Raw genomic sequence first — 17,078 nt, 5'->3', positions numbered from 1 at the left:
CAGTATAGTTTTCTTTCAAAAATCCACTTAATTTTCTTTACCCTGTTATTAAAATGGTAATTGACAAAAAAACTACATTGTCACCAGAAGAGCAATACAAAATGTACAAGTGATATATTAAAATCATCTTTCCAGCTTGAATTTCAATGATGCATTGGGGCAACGATTTTGTGAGAAACATCTTCACCCTTAAATAAAGATTTTCTTAATTCCTTACCTGTGTGCTAATTAGATATCACCTTGTTTTCATATTAAACAGACTTCCACATGAGAAAGCAGCAAGGATGCAGTGGCGTTAATGTTTCCTGGTGTCAACCTGTATTATTTCAGTAGACATTGAAATGAGGATGCATCTTGCTGCCTTTCCAATGAAGCAAGTTTAATTTAGTAATAGGTGAAAAACCATCCTTACAAAGGTGTTAATCAGAGACTTGGCTTTGTGGACACTTTTCAGAGAACAAATTTGTTAGCATAAAAATAAAGCCAGAAAATGAAGAGCTGTTTAATCACTCGATTGGATTTTTCTGCCAGCATATTTTTTTTCTCTGCAACCCACTGCTAAATTGTGCTTCCTAGCTGTTTTTATGAAATCACTGAATCAAATCTAACTCTGATTACATCAGAGAAGGCCAGGTACCCTACACCATAACAGGGAGTTTGAAATTTTGACTTGTCTACTTAAAGATCACCAAAATCTGATAACAAGGTCAATTAGGTCCCTGGGTGGGATTGAACCACCAACCTTATGGTTAATAGCCGTACAAACTAACTGATTGCGCCACAGAGACACTTTGCAAAAGTCCATACTGACAAAGGCTAATAAGCATTCATCTAAAACGTTTCCTAGAAAAACTTTAAAAAGTCAATAATCTGGAGAGTTTTTGTAAGATGTTTCTTCCATCAACCAACGAAGAAACACATTGGTACTTTCCCATGATGAGTGAGTGCTTCAGGATCTCTTGCACTTACATGTGCAGCAGAGTACTGCAATGGAAGCATGCTGGGCCCATAACCCAGAGGTAGGCAGATTGAAACTATCCTCTGCTATATGCATTTTTTTTGTTAATTAAAGTAATCCAAAACTGGGATTGATATTTTGTCTCTTTTATTTTTACTTAAAGTACAATAACTTTTACCATTTTAATTTGTTTTAATAGTATATTGACAGTATTGTTTTCTTTCAAAAATCCACTTCATTTTCTTTACCCTATTATTAAAATGGTAATTGACAAAAACAAACTACATTGTCACCAGAAGAGCAATACAAAATGTACAAGTGATATATTAAAATCATCTTTCCAGCTTGAATTTAAATGATGCATTGGGGCAACGATTTTGTGAGAAACATCTTCACCCTTAAATAAAGATTTTCTTAATTCCTTACCTGTGTGCTAATTAGATATCACCTTGTTTTCATATTAAACAGACTTCCACATGAGAAAGCAGCAAGGATGCAGTGGCGTTAATGTTTCCTGGTGTCAACTTGTATTATTTCAGTAGACATTGAAATGAGGATGCATCTTGCTGCCTTTCCAATGAAGCAAGTTTAATTTAGTAATAGGTGAAAAACCATCCTTACAAAGGTGTTAATCAGAGACTTGGCTTTGTGGACACTTTTCAGAGAACAAATTTGTTAGCATAAAAATAAAGCCAGAAAATGAAGAGCTGTTTAATCACGCAATTTGGTTTTTTTGCCAGCATATTTCTTTTTTTCTGCAACCCACTGCTAAATTGTGCTTCCTAGATGTTTTTATAAAATCACTGAATCAAATCTAACTCTGATTACATCAGAGAAGGCCAGGTACCCTACACCATAACAGGGGGTATGAAATTTGACTTGTCTACTTAAAGATCACCAAAATCTGATAACAAGGTCAATTACGTCCCTGGGTGGGATTGAACCACCAACCTTTTGGTTAATAGCCGTACACACTAACTGATTGCGCCACAGAGACACTTTGCTAAAAGTACATACTGACAAATGCTAATAAGCATTCATCTAAAACGTTTCCTAGAAAAACTTAAAAAAGTCAATAATCTGGAGAGTTTTTGTAAGATGTTTCTTCTATCAACCAACGAAGAAACACATTGGTACTTTCCCATGATGAGTGAGTGCTTCAGGATCTCTTGCACTTACATGTGCAGCAGAGTACAGCAATGGAAGCATGCTGGGCCCATAACCCAGAGGTAGGCAGATTGAAACTATCCTCTGCTATATGCATTTTTTTGTTTGTTAATTAAAGTAATCCAAAACTGGGATTGATATTTTGGCTCTTTTATTTTTACTTAAAGTACAATAACTTTTACCATTTTAATTTGTTTTAATAGTATATTGACAGTATTGTTTTCTTTCAAAAATCCACTTAATTTTCTTTACCCTATTATTAAAATGGTAATTGACAAAAACAAACTACATTGTCACCAGAAGAGCAATACAAAATGTACAAGTGATATATTAAAATCATCTTTCCAGCTTGAATTTCAATGATGCATTGGGGCAACGATTTTGTGAGAAACACCTTCACCCTTAAATAAAGATTTTCTTAATTCCTTACCTGTGTGCTAATTAGATATCACCTTGTTTTCACATTAAACAGACTTCCACATGAGAAAGCAGCAAGGATGCAGTGGCGTTAATGTTTCCTGGTGTCAACCTGTATTATTTCAGTAGACATTGAAATGAGGATGCATCTTGCTGCCTTTCCAATGAAGCAAGTTTAATTTAGTAATAGGTGAAAAACCATCCTTACAAAGGTGTTAATCAGAGACTTGGCTTTGTGGACACTTTTCAGAGAACAAATTTGTTAGCATAAAAATAAAGCCAGAAAATAAAGAGCTGTTTAATCACTCAATTGGATTTTTCTGCCAGCATATTTTTTTTCTCTGCAACCCACTGCTAAATTGTGCTTCCTAGCTGTTTTTTATAAAATCACTGAATCAAATCTAACTCTGATTACATCAGAGAAGGCCATGTACCCTACACCATAAGAGGAGGTTTGAAATTTTGACTTGTCTACTTAAATATCACCAAAATCTGATCACAAGGTTAATTACATCCCTGGGTGGGATTGAACCACCAACCTTTTGGTTAATAGCCAAACACACTAACCGATTGCGCCACAGAGACACTTTGCAAAAAGTACATCCTGACAAAGGCTAATAAGCATACATCTAGAACGTTTCCTAGAAAAACATTAAAAAATCAATAATCTGGAGAGTTTTTGTAAGATGTTTCTTCCATCAACCAACGAATAAACACATTGGTACTTTCCCATGATGAGTGAGTGCTTCAGGATCTCTTGCACTTACATGGGCAGCAGAGTACTGCAATGGAAGCATGCTGGACCCATAACCCAGAGGTAGGCAGATTGAAACTATCCTTTGCTATATGCATTTTTTTTGTTAATTTAAGTAATCAAAACTGGGATTGATATTTTTGCTCTTTTATTTTTACTTAAAGTACAATAACTTTTACCATTTTAATTTGTTTTAATAGTATATTGACAGTATAGTTTTCTTTCAAAAATCCACTTAATTTTCTTTACCCTGTTATTAAAATGGTAATTGACAAAAAAACTACATTGTCACCAGAAGAGCAATACAAAATGTACAAGTGATATATTAAAATCATCTTTCCAGCTTGAATTTCAATGATGCATTGGGGCAACAATTTTGTGAGAAACATCTTCACCCTTAAATAAAGATTTTCGTAATTCCTTACCTGTGTGCTAATTAGATATCACCTTGTTTTCACATTAAACAGACTTCCACACGAGAAAGCAGCAAGGATGCAGTGGCGTTAATGTTTCCTGGTGTCAACCTGTATTATTTCAGTAGACATTGAAATGAGGATGCATCTTGCTGCCTTTCCAATGAAGCAAGTTTAATTTAGTAATAGGTGAAAAACCATCCTTACAAAGGTGTTAATCAGAGACTTGGCTTTGTGGACACTTTTCAGAGAACAAATTTGTTAGCATAAAAATAAAGCCAGAAAATGAAGAGCTGTTTAATCACTCAATTGGATTTTTCTGCCAGCATATTTTTTTTCTCTGCAACCCACTGCTAAATTGTGCTTCCTAGCTGTTTTTTATAAAATCACTGAATCAAATCTAACTCTGATTACATCAGAGAAGGCCAGGTACCCTACACAATAAGAGGGGGTTTGAAATTTTGACTTGTCTACTTAAATATCACCAAAATGTGATCACAAGGTCAATTATGTCCCTGGGTGGGATTGAACCACCAAACTTTTGGTTAATAGCCGAACACACTAACCGATTGCGCCACCGAGACACTTTGCAAACAGTACATACTGACAAAGGCTAATAAGCATACATCTAGAACGTTTCCTAGAAAAACATTAAAAAATCAATAATCTGGAGAGTTTTTGTAAGATGTTTCTTCCATCAACCAATGAATAAACACATTGGTACTTTCCCATGATGAGTGAGTGCTTCAGGATCTCTTGCACTTACATGTGCAGCAGAGTACTGCAATGGAAGCATGCTGGACCCATAACCCAGAGGTAGGCAGATTGAAACTATCCTTTGCTATATGCATTTTTTTTTGTTAATTTAAGTAATCAAAACTGGGATTGATATTTTTTCTCTTTTATTTTTACTTAAAGTACAATAACTTTTACCATTTTTAATTTGTTTTAATAGTATATTGACAGTATAGTTTTCTTTCAAAAATCCACTTAATTTTCTTTACCCTATTATTAAAATGGTAATTGACAAAAAAAACTACATTGTCACCAGAAGAGCAATACAAAATGTACAAGTGATATATTAAAATCATCTTTCCAGCTTGAATTTCAATGATGCATTGGGTCAACAATTTTGTGAGAAACATCTTCACCCTTAAATAAAGATTTTCTTAATTCCTTACCTGTGTGCTAATTAGATATCACCTTGTTTTCACATTAAACAGACTTCCACATGAGAAAGCAGCAAGGATGCAGTGGCGTTAATGTTTCCTGGTGTCAACCTGTATTATTTCAGTAGACATTGAAATGAGGATGCATCTTGCTGCCTTTCCAATGAAGCAAGTTTAATTTAGTAATAGGTGAAAAACCATCCTTACAAAGGTGTTAATCAGAGACTTGGCTTTGTGGACACTTTTCAGAGAACAAATTTGTTAGCATAAAAATAAAGCCAGAAAATAAAGAGCTGTTTAATCACGCAATTTGATTTTTTTGCCAGCATATTTCTTTTTCTCTGCAACCCACTGCTAAATTGTGCTTCCTAGATGTTTTTATGAAATCACTGAATCAAATCTAACTCTGATTACATCAGAGAAGGCCAGGTACCCTACACCATAACAGGGAGTTTGAAATTTTGACTTGTCTACTTAAAGATCACCAAAATCTGATAACAAGGTCAATTAGGTCCCTGGGTGGGATTGAACCACCAACCTTATGGTTAATAGCCGTACAAACTAACTGATTGCGCCACAGAGACACTTTGCAAAAGTCCATACTGACAAAGGCTAATAAGCATTCATCTAAAACGTTTCCTAGAAAAACTTTAAAAAGTCAATAATCTGGAGAGTTTTTGTAAGATGTTTCTTCCATCAACCAACGAAGAAACACATTGGTACTTTCCCATGATGAGTGAGTGCTTCAGGATCTCTTGCACTTACATGTGCAGCAGAGTACTGCAATGGAAGCATGCTGGGCCCATAACCCAGAGGTAGGCAGATTGAAACTATCCTCTGCTATATGCATTTTTTTTGTTAATTAAAGTAATCCAAAACTGGGATTGATATTTTGTCTCTTTTATTTTTACTTAAAGTACAATAACTTTTACCATTTTAATTTGTTTTAATAGTATATTGACAGTATTGTTTTCTTTCAAAAATCCACTTCATTTTCTTTACCCTATTATTAAAATGGTAATTGACAAAAACAAACTACATTGTCACCAGAAGAGCAATACAAAATGTACAAGTGATATATTAAAATCATCTTTCCAGCTTGAATTTCAATGATGCATTGGGGCAACGATTTTGTGAGAAACATCTTCACCCTTAAATAAAGATTTTCTTAATTCCTTACCTGTGTGCTAATTAGATATCACCTTGTTTTCATATTAAACAGACTTCCACATGAGAAAGCAGCAAGGATGCAGTGGCGTTAATGTTTCCTGGTGTCAACTTGTATTATTTCAGTAGACATTGAAATGAGGATGCATCTTGCTGCCTTTCCAATGAAGCAAGTTTAATTTAGTAATAGGTGAAAAACCATCCTTACAAAGGTGTTAATCAGAGACTTGGCTTTGTGGACACTTTTCAGAGAACAAATTTGTTAGCATAAAAATAAAGCCAGAAAATGAAGAGCTGTTTAATCACGCAATTTGGTTTTTTTGCCAGCATATTTCTTTTTCTCTGCAACCCACTGCTAAATTGTGCTTCCTAGATGTTTTTATAAAATCACTGAATCAAATCTAACTCTGATTACATCAGAGAAGGCCAGGTACCCTACACCATAACAGGGGGTATGAAATTTGACTTGTCTACTTAAAGATCACCAAAATCTGATAACAAGGTCAATTACGTCCCTGGGTGGGATTGAACCACCAACCTTTTGGTTAATAGCCGTACACACTAACTGATTGCGCCACAGAGACACTTTGCTAAAAGTACATACTGACAAATGCTAATAAGCATTCATCTAAAACGTTTCCTAGAAAAACTTAAAAAAGTCAATAATCTGGAGAGTTTTTGTAAGATGTTTCTTCTATCAACCAACGAAGAAACACATTGGTACTTTCCCATGATGAGTGAGTGCTTCAGGATCTCTTGCACTTACATGTGCAGCAGAGTACAGCAATGGAAGCATGCTGGGCCCATAACCCAGAGGTAGGCAGATTGAAACTATCCTCTGCTATATGCATTTTTTTGTTTGTTAATTAAAGTAATCCAAAACTGGGATTGATATTTTGGCTCTTTTATTTTTACTTAAAGTACAATAACTTTTACCATTTTAATTTGTTTTAATAGTATATTGACAGTATTGTTTTCTTTCAAAAATCCACTTAATTTTCTTTACCCTATTATTAAAATGGTAATTGACAAAAACAAACTACATTGTCACCAGAAGAGCAATACAAAATGTACAAGTGATATATTAAAATCATCTTTCCAGCTTGAATTTCAATGATGCATTGGGGCAACGATTTTGTGAGAAACACCTTCACCCTTAAATAAAGATTTTCTTAATTCCTTACCTGTGTGCTAATTAGATATCACCTTGTTTTCACATTAAACAGACTTCCACATGAGAAAGCAGCAAGGATGCAGTGGCGTTAATGTTTCCTGGTGTCAACCTGTATTATTTCAGTAGACATTGAAATGAGGATGCATCTTGCTGCCTTTCCAATGAAGCAAGTTTAATTTAGTAATAGGTGAAAAACCATCCTTACAAAGGTGTTAATCAGAGACTTGGCTTTGTGGACACTTTTCAGAGAACAAATTTGTTAGCATAAAAATAAAGCCAGAAAATAAAGAGCTGTTTAATCACTCAATTGGATTTTTCTGCCAGCATATTTTTTTTCTCTGCAACCCACTGCTAAATTGTGCTTCCTAGCTGTTTTTATAAAATCACTGAATCAAATCTAACTCTGATTACATCAGAGAAGGCCAGGTACCCTACACCATAACAGGGGGTTTGAAATTTTGACTTGTCTACTTAAAGATCACCAAAATCTGATAACAAGGTCAATTAGGTCCCTGGGTGGGATTGAACCACCAACCTTTTGGTTAATAGCCGTACATACTAACTGATTGCGCCACAGAGACACTTTGCAAAAGTCCATACTGACAAAGGCTAATAAGCATTCATCTAAAACGTTTCCTAGAAAAACTTTAAAAAGTCAATAATCTGGAGAGTTTTTGTAAGATGTTTCTTCCATCAACCAACGAAGAAACACATTGGTACTTTCCCATGATGAGTGAGTGCTTCAGGATCTCTTGAACTTACATGTGCAGCAGAGTACTGCAATGGAAGCATGCTGGGCCCATAACCCAGAGGTAAGCAGATTGAAACTATCCTCTGCTATATGCATTTTTTTTTTGTTAATTAAAGTAATCCAAAACTGGGATTGATATTTTGTCTCTTTTATTTTTACTTAAAGTACAATAACTTTTACCATTTTAATTTGTTTTAATAGTATATTGACAGTATTGTTTTCTTTCAAAAATCCACTTAATTTTCTTTACCCTATTATTAAAATGGTAATTGACAAAAACAAACTACATTGTCACCAGAAGAGCAATACAAAATGTACAAGTGATATATTAAAATCATCTTTCCAGCTTGAATTTCAATGATGCATTGGGTCAACAATTTTGTGAGAAACATCTTCACCCTTAAATAAAGATTTTCTTAATTCCTTACCTGTGTGCTAATTATATATCACCTTGTTTTCACATTAAACAGACTTCCACATGAGAAAGCAGCAAGGATGCAGTGGCGTTAATGTTTCCTGGTGTCAACTTGTATTATTTCAGTAGACATTGAAATGAGGATGCATCTTGCTGCCTTTCCAATGAAGCAAGTTTAATTTAGTAATAGGTGAAAAACCATCCTTACAAAGGTGTTAATCAGAGACTTGGCTTTGTGGACACTTTTCAGAGAACAAATTTGTTAGCATAAAAATAAAGCCAGAAAATGATGAGCTGTTTAATCACTCGATTGGATTTTTCTGCCAGCATATTTTTTTTCTCTGCAACCCACTGCTAAATTGTGCTTTCTAGCTGTTTTTTATAAAATCACTGAATCAAATCTAACTCTGATTACATCAGAGAAGGCCATGTACCCTACACCATAAGAGGAGGTTTGAAATTTTGACTTGTCTACTTAAATATCACCAAAATCTGATCACAAGGTTAATTACATCCCTGGGTGGGATTGAACCACCAACCTTTTGGTTAATAGCCAAACACACTAACCGATTGCGCCACAGAGACACTTTGCAAAAAGTCCATCCTGACAAAGGCTAATAAGCATACATCTAGAACGTTTCCTAGAAAAACATTAAAAAATCAATAATCTGGAGAGTTTTTGTAAGATGTTTCTTCCATCAACCAACGAATAAACACATTGGTACTTTCCCATGATGAGTGAGTGCTTCAGGATCTCTTGCACTTACATGGGCAGCAGAGTACTGCAATGGAAGCATGCTGGACCCATAACCCAGAGGTAGGCAGATTGAAACTATCCTTTGCTATATGCATTTTTTTTGTTAATTTAAGTAATCAAAACTGGGATTGATATTTTTGCTCTTTTATTTTTACTTAAAGTACAATAACTTTTACCATTTTAATTTGTTTTAATAGTATATTGACAGTATAGTTTTCTTTCAAAAATCCACTTAATTTTCTTTACCCTGTTATTAAAATGGTAATTGACAAAAAAACTACATTGTCACCAGAAGAGCAATACAAAATGTACAAGTGATATATTAAAATCATCTTTCCAGCTTGAATTTCAATGATGCATTGGGGCAACAATTTTGTGAGAAACATCTTCACCCTTAAATAAAGATTTTCGTAATTCCTTACCTGTGTGCTAATTAGATATCACCTTGTTTTCACATTAAACAGACTTCCACACGAGAAAGCAGCAAGGATGCAGTGGCGTTAATGTTTCCTGGTGTCAACCTGTATTATTTCAGTAGACATTGAAATGAGGATGCATCTTGCTGCCTTTCCAATGAAGCAAGTTTAATTTAGTAATAGGTGAAAAACCATCCTTACAAAGGTGTTAATCAGAGACTTGGCTTTGTGGACACTTTTCAGAGAACAAATTTGTTAGCATAAAAATAAAGCCAGAAAATGAAGAGCTGTTTAATCACTCAATTGGATTTTTCTGCCAGCATATTTTTTTTCTCTGCAACCCACTGTAAAATTGTGCTTCCTAGCTGTTTTTTATAAAATCGCTGAATCAAATCTAACTCTGATTACATCAGAGAAGGCCAGGTACCCTACACCATAACAGGGGGTATGAAATTTGACTTGTCTACTTAAAGATCACCAAAATCTGATAACAAGGTCAATTACGTCCCTGGGTGGGATTGAACCACCAACCTTTTGGTTAATAGCCGTACACACTAACTGATTGCGCCACAGAGACACTTTGCTAAAAGTACATACTGACAAATGCTAATAAGCATTCATCTAAAACGTTTCCTAGAAAAACTTAAAAAAGTCAATAATCTGGAGAGTTTTTGTAAGATGTTTCTTCTATCAACCAACGAAGAAACACATTGGTACTTTCCCATGATGAGTGAGTGCTTCAGGATCTCTTGCACTTACATGTGCAGCAGAGTACAGCAATGGAAGCATGCTGGGCCCATAACCCAGAGGTAGGCAGATTGAAACTATCCTCTGCTATATGCATTTTTTTGTTTGTTAATTAAAGTAATCCAAAACTGGGATTGATATTTTGGCTCTTTTATTTTTACTTAAAGTACAATAACTTTTACCATTTTAATTTGTTTTAATAGTATATTGACAGTATTGTTTTCTTTCAAAAATCCACTTAATTTTCTTTACCCTATTATTAAAATGGTAATTGACAAAAACAAACTACATTGTCACCAGAAGAGCAATACAAAATGTACAAGTGATATATTAAAATCATCTTTCCAGCTTGAATTTCAATGATGCATTGGGGCAACGATTTTGTGAGAAACACCTTCACCCTTAAATAAAGATTTTCTTAATTCCTTACCTGTGTGCTAATTAGATATCACCTTGTTTTCACATTAAACAGACTTCCACATGAGAAAGCAGCAAGGATGCAGTGGCGTTAATGTTTCCTGGTGTCAACCTGTATTATTTCAGTAAACATTGAAATGAGGATGCATCTTGCTGCCTTTCCAATGAAGCAAGTTTAATTTAGTAATAGGTGAAAAACCATCCTTACAAAGGTGTTAATCAGAGACTTGGCTTTGTGGACACTTTTCAGAGAACAAATTTGTTAGCATAAAAATAAAGCCAGAAAATAAAGAGCTGTTTAATCACTCAATTGGATTTTTCTGCCAGCATATTTTTTTTCTCTGCAACCCACTGCTAAATTGTGCTTCCTAGCTGTTTTTATAAAATCACTGAATCAAATCTAACTCTGATTACATCAGAGAAGGCCAGGTACCCTACACCATAACAGGGGGTTTGAAATTTTGACTTGTCTACTTAAAGATCACCAAAATCTGATAACAAGGTCAATTAGGTCCCTGGGTGGGATTGAACCACCAACCTTTTGGTTAATAGCCGTACATACTAACTGATTGCGCCACAGAGACACTTTGCAAAAGTCCATACTGACAAAGGCTAATAAGCATTCATCTAAAACGTTTCCTAGAAAAACTTTAAAAAGTCAATAATCTGGAGAGTTTTTGTAAGATGTTTCTTCCATCAACCAACGAAGAAACACATTGGTACTTTCCCATGATGAGTGAGTGCTTCAGGATCTCTTGAACTTACATGTGCAGCAGAGTACTGCAATGGAAGCATGCTGGGCCCATAACCCAGAGGTAAGCAGATTGAAACTATCCTCTGCTATATGCATTTTTTTTTTGTTAATTTAAGTAATCCAAAACTGGGATTGATATTTTGTCTCTTTTATTTTTACTTAAAGTACAATAACTTTTACCATTTTAATTTGTTTTAATAGTATATTGACAGTATTGTTTTCTTTCAAAAATCCACTTCATTTTCTTTACCCTATTATTAAAATGGTAATTGACAAAAACAAACTACATTGTCACCAGAAGAGCAATACAAAATGTACAAGTGATATATTAAAATCATCTTTCCATCTTGAATTTCAATGATGCATTGGGGCAACGATTTTGTGAGAAACACCTTCACCCTTAAATAAAGATTTTCTTAATTCCTTACCTGTGTGCTAATTAGATATCACCTTGTTTTCACATTAAACAGACTTCCACATGAGAAAGCAGCAAGGATGCAGTGGCGTTAATGTTTCCTGGTGTCAACCTGTATTATTTCAGTAAACATTGAAATGAGGATGCATCTTGCTGCCTTTCCAATGAAGCAAGTTTAATTTAGTAATAGGTGAAAAACCATCCTTACAAAGGTGTTAATCAGAGACTTGGCTTTGTGGACACTTTTCAGAGAACAAATTTGTTAGCATAAAAATAAAGCCAGAAAATAAAGAGCTGTTTAATCACTCAATTGGATTTTTCTGCCAGCATATTTTTTTTCTCTGCAACCCACTGCTAAATTGTGCTTCCTAGCTGTTTTTATAAAATCACTGAATCAAATCTAACTCTGATTACATCAGAGAAGGCCAGGTACCCTACACCATAACAGGGGGTTTGAAATTTTGACTTGTCTACTTAAAGATCACCAAAATCTGATAACAAGGTCAATTAGGTCCCTGGGTGGGATTGAACCACCAACCTCTTGGTTAATAGCCGTACATACTAACTGATTGCGCCACAGAGACACTTTGCAAAAGTCCATACTGACAAAGGCTAATAAGCATTCATCTAAAACGTTTCCTAGAAAAACTTTAAAAAGTCAATAATCTGGAGAGTTTTTGTAAGATGTTTCTTCCATCAACCAACGAAGAAACACATTGGTACTTTCCCATGATGAGTGAGTGCTTCAGGATCTCTTGAACTTACATGTGCAGCAGAGTACTGCAATGGAAGCATGCTGGGCCCATAACCCAGAGGTAAGCAGATTGAAACTATCCTCTGCTATATGCATTTTTTTTTTGTTAATTAAAGTAATCCAAAACTGGGATTGATATTTTGTCTCTTTTATTTTTACTTAAAGTACAATAACTTTTACCATTTTAATTTGTTTTAATAGTATATTGACAGTATTGTTTTCTTTCAAAAATCCACTTCATTTTCTTTACCCTATTATTAAAATGGTAATTGACAAAAACAAACTACATTGTCACCAGAAGAGCAATACAAAATGTACAAGTGATATATTAAAATCATCTTTCCAGCTTGAATTTCAATGATGCATTGGGGCAACGATTTTGTGAGAAACACCTTCACCCTTAAATAAAGATTTTCTTAATTCCTTACCTGTGTGCTAATTAGATATCACCTTGTTTTCATATTAAACAGACTTCCACATGAGAAAGCAGCAAGGATGCAGTGGCGTTAATGTTTCCTGGTGTCAACCTGTATTATTTCAGTAGACATTGAAATGAGGATGCATCTTGCTGCCTTTCCAATGAAGCAAGTTTAATTTAGTAATAGGTGAAAAACCATCCTTACAAAGGTGTTAATCAGAGACTTGGCTTTGTGGACACTTTTCAGAGAACAAATTTGTTAGCATAAAAATAAAGCCAGAAAATGAAGAGCTATTTAATCACTCAATTGGATTTTTCTGCCAGCATATTTTTTTTCTCTGCAACCCACTGCTAAATTGTGCTTCCTAGCTGTTTTTATAAAATCACTGAATCAAATCTAACTCTGATTACATCAGAGAAGGCCAGGTACCCTACACCATAACAGGGGGTATGAAATTTAACTTGTCTACTTAAAGATCACCAAAATCTGATAACAAGGTCAATTACGTCCCTGGGTGGGATTGAACCACCAACCTTTTGGTTAATAGCCGTACACACTAACTGATTGCGCCACAGAGACACTTTGCTAAAAGTACATACTGACAAATGCTAATAAGCATTCATCTAAAACGTTTCCTAGAAAAACTTAAAAAAGTCAATAATCTGGAGAGTTTTTGTAAGATGTTTCTTCTATCAACCAACGAAGAAACACATTGGTACTTTCCCATGATGAGTGAGTGCTTCAGGATCTCTTGCACTTACATGTGCAGCAGAGTACAGCAATGGAAGCATGCTGGGCCCATAACCCAGAGGTAGGCAGATTGAAACTATCCTCTGCTATATGCATTTTTTTGTTTGTTAATTAAAGTAATCCAAAACTGGGATTGATATTTTGGCTCTTTTATTTTTACTTAAAGTACAATAACTTTTACCATTTTAATTTGTTTTAATAGTATATTGACAGTATTGTTTTCTTTCAAAAATCCACTTAATTTTCTTTACCCTATTATTAAAATGGTAATTGACAAAAACAAACTACATTGTCACCAGAAGAGCAATACAAAATGTACAAGTGATATATTAAAATCATCTTTCCAGCTTGAATTTCAATGATGCATTGGGGCAACGATTTTGTGAGAAACACCTTCACCCTTAAATAAAGATTTTCTTAATTCCTTACCTGTGTGCTAATTAGATATCACCTTGTTTTCACATTAAACAGACTTCCACATGAGAAAGCAGCAAGGATGCAGTGGCGTTAATGTTTCCTGGTGTCAACCTGTATTATTTCAGTAAACATTGAAATGAGGATGCATCTTGCTGCCTTTCCAATGAAGCAAGTTTAATTTAGTAATAGGTGAAAAACCATCCTTACAAAGGTGTTAATCAGAGACTTGGCTTTGTGGACACTTTTCAGAGAACAAATTTGTTAGCATAAAAATAAAGCCAGAAAATAAAGAGCTGTTTAATCACTCAATTGGATTTTTCTGCCAGCATATTTTTTTTCTCTGCAACCCACTGCTAAATTGTGCTTCCTAGCTGTTTTTATAAAATCACTGAATCAAATCTAACTCTGATTACATCAGAGAAGGCCAGGTACCCTACACCATAACAGGGGGTTTGAAATTTTGACTTGTCTACTTAAAGATCACCAAAATCTGATAACAAGGTCAATTAGGTCCCTGGGTGGGATTGAACCACCAACCTTTTGGTTAATAGCCGTACATACTAACTGATTGCGCCACAGAGACACTTTGCAAAAGTCCATACTGACAAAGGCTAATAAGCATTCATCTAAAACGTTTCCTAGAAAAACTTTAAAAAGTCAATAATCTGGAGAGTTTTTGTAAGATGTTTCTTCCATCAACCAACGAAGAAACACATTGGTACTTTCCCATGATGAGTGAGTGCTTCAGGATCTCTTGAACTTACATGTGCAGCAGAGTACTGCAATGGAAGCATGCTGGGCCCATAACCCAGAGGTAAGCAGATTGAAACTATCCTCTGCTATATGCATTTTTTTTTTGTTAATTAAAGTAATCCAAAACTGGGATTGATATTTTGTCTCTTTTATTTTTACTTAAAGTACAATAACTTTTACCATTTTAATTTGTTTTAATAGTATATTGACAGTATTGTTTTCTTTCAAAAATCCACTTCATTTTCTTTACCCTATTATTAAAATGGTAATTGACAAAAACAAACTACATTGTCACCAGAAGAGCAATACAAAATGTACAAGTGATATATTAAAATCATCTTTCCAGCTTGAATTTCAATGATGCATTGGGGCAACGATTTTGTGAGAAACATCTTCACCCTTAAATAAAGATTTTCTTAATTCCTTACCTGTGTGCTAATTAGATATCACCTTGTTTTCATATTAAACAGACTTCCACATGAGAAAGCAGCAAGGATGCAGTGGCGTTAATGTTTCCTGGTGTCAACCTGTATTATTTCAGTAGACATTGAAATGAGGATGCATCTTGCTGCCTTTCCAATGAAGCAAGTTTAATTTAGTAATAGGTGAAAAACCATCCTTACAAAGGTGTTAATCAGAGACTTGGCTTTGTGGACACTTTTCAGAGAACAAATTTGTTAGCATAAAAATAAAGCCAGAAAATAAAGAGCTGTTTAATCACTCAATTGGATTTTTCTGCCAGCATATTTTTTTTCTCTGCAACCCACTGCTAAATTGTGCTTCCTAGATGTTTTTATAAAATCACTGAATCAAATCTAACTCTGTTTACATCAGAGAAGGCCAAGTACCCTACACCATAACAGGGGGTTTGAAATTTTGACTTGTCTACTTAAAGATCACCAAAATCTGATAACAAGGTCAATTAGGTCCCTGGGTGGGATTGAACCACCAACCTTTTGGTTAATAGCCGTACATACTAACTGATTGCGCCACAGAGACACTTTGCAAAAGTCCATACTGACAAAGGCTAATAAGCATTCATCTAAAACGTTTCCTAGCAAAACTTTAAAAAGTCAATAATCTGGAGAATTTTTGTAAGATGTTTCTTCCATCAACCAACGAAGAAACACATTGGTACTTTCCCGTGATGAGTGAGTGCTTCAGGATCTCTTGCACTTACATGTGCAGCAGAGTACAGCAATGGAAGCATGCTGGACCCATAACCCAGAGGTAGGCAGATTGAAACTATCCTCTGCTGTATGCTTTTTTTTGTTGTTAATTAAAGTAATCCAAAACTGGGATTGATATTTTGGCTCTTTTATTTTTACTTAAAGTACAATAACTTTTACCATTTTAATTTGTTTTAATAGTATATTGACAGTATTGTTGTCTTTCAAAAATCCACTTAATTTTCTTTACCCTATTATTAAATGGTAATTGACAAAAACAAACTACATTGTCACCAGAAGAGCAATACAAAATGTACAAGTGATATATTAAAATCATCTTTCCAGCTTGAATTTCAATGATGCATTGGGGCAACGATTTTGTGAGAAACATCTTCACCCTTAAATAAAGATTTTCTTAATTCCTTACCTGTGTGCTAATTAGATATCACCTTGTTTTCACATTAAACAGACTTCCACATGAGAAAGCAGCAAGGATGCAGTGGCGTTAATGTTTCCTGGTGTCAACTTGTATTATTTCAGTAGACATTGAAATGAGGATGCATCTTGCTGCCTTTCCAATGAAGCAAGTTTAATTTAGTAATAGGTGAAAAACCATCCTTACAAAGGTGTTAATCAGAGACTTGGCTTTGTGGACACTTTTCAGAGAACAAATTTGTTAGCATAAAAATAAAGCCAGAAAATGAAGAGCTGTTTAATCACTCAATTGGATTTTTCTGCCAGCATATTTTTTTTCTCTGCAACCCACTGCTAAATTGTGCTTCCTAGCTGTTTTTTATAAAATCACTGAATCAAATCTAACTCTGATTACATCAGAGAAGGCCATGTACCCTACACCATAAGAGGAGGTTTGAAATTTTGACTTGTCTACTTAAATATCACCAAAATCTGATCACAAGGTTAATTA

General features: G+C 34.6%; 2 non-coding genes across 2 annotated transcripts; both read right to left on the bottom strand.

The window, feature by feature from the left end:
- Positions 1-3,053: 3,053 nt before the first annotated feature.
- Positions 3,054-3,127, bottom strand: TRNAN-AUU (transfer RNA asparagine (anticodon AUU)). The gene has a single exon. It is a non-coding gene; the product is annotated as a tRNA-Asn (tRNA).
- Positions 3,128-8,896: 5,769 nt separating this feature from the next.
- TRNAN-AUU (transfer RNA asparagine (anticodon AUU)) lies at positions 8,897-8,970 on the bottom strand. The gene has a single exon. It is a non-coding gene; the product is annotated as a tRNA-Asn (tRNA).
- Positions 8,971-17,078: the final 8,108 nt, after the last annotated feature.

This window comes from Pseudophryne corroboree, unplaced genomic scaffold, assembly GCF_028390025.1.
Source record: "Pseudophryne corroboree isolate aPseCor3 unplaced genomic scaffold, aPseCor3.hap2 scaffold_387, whole genome shotgun sequence".
NCBI classification, from domain to species: Eukaryota; Metazoa; Chordata; class Amphibia; order Anura; family Myobatrachidae; genus Pseudophryne; species Pseudophryne corroboree.
This window is presented reverse-complemented; position numbering and strand designations above follow the sequence as displayed.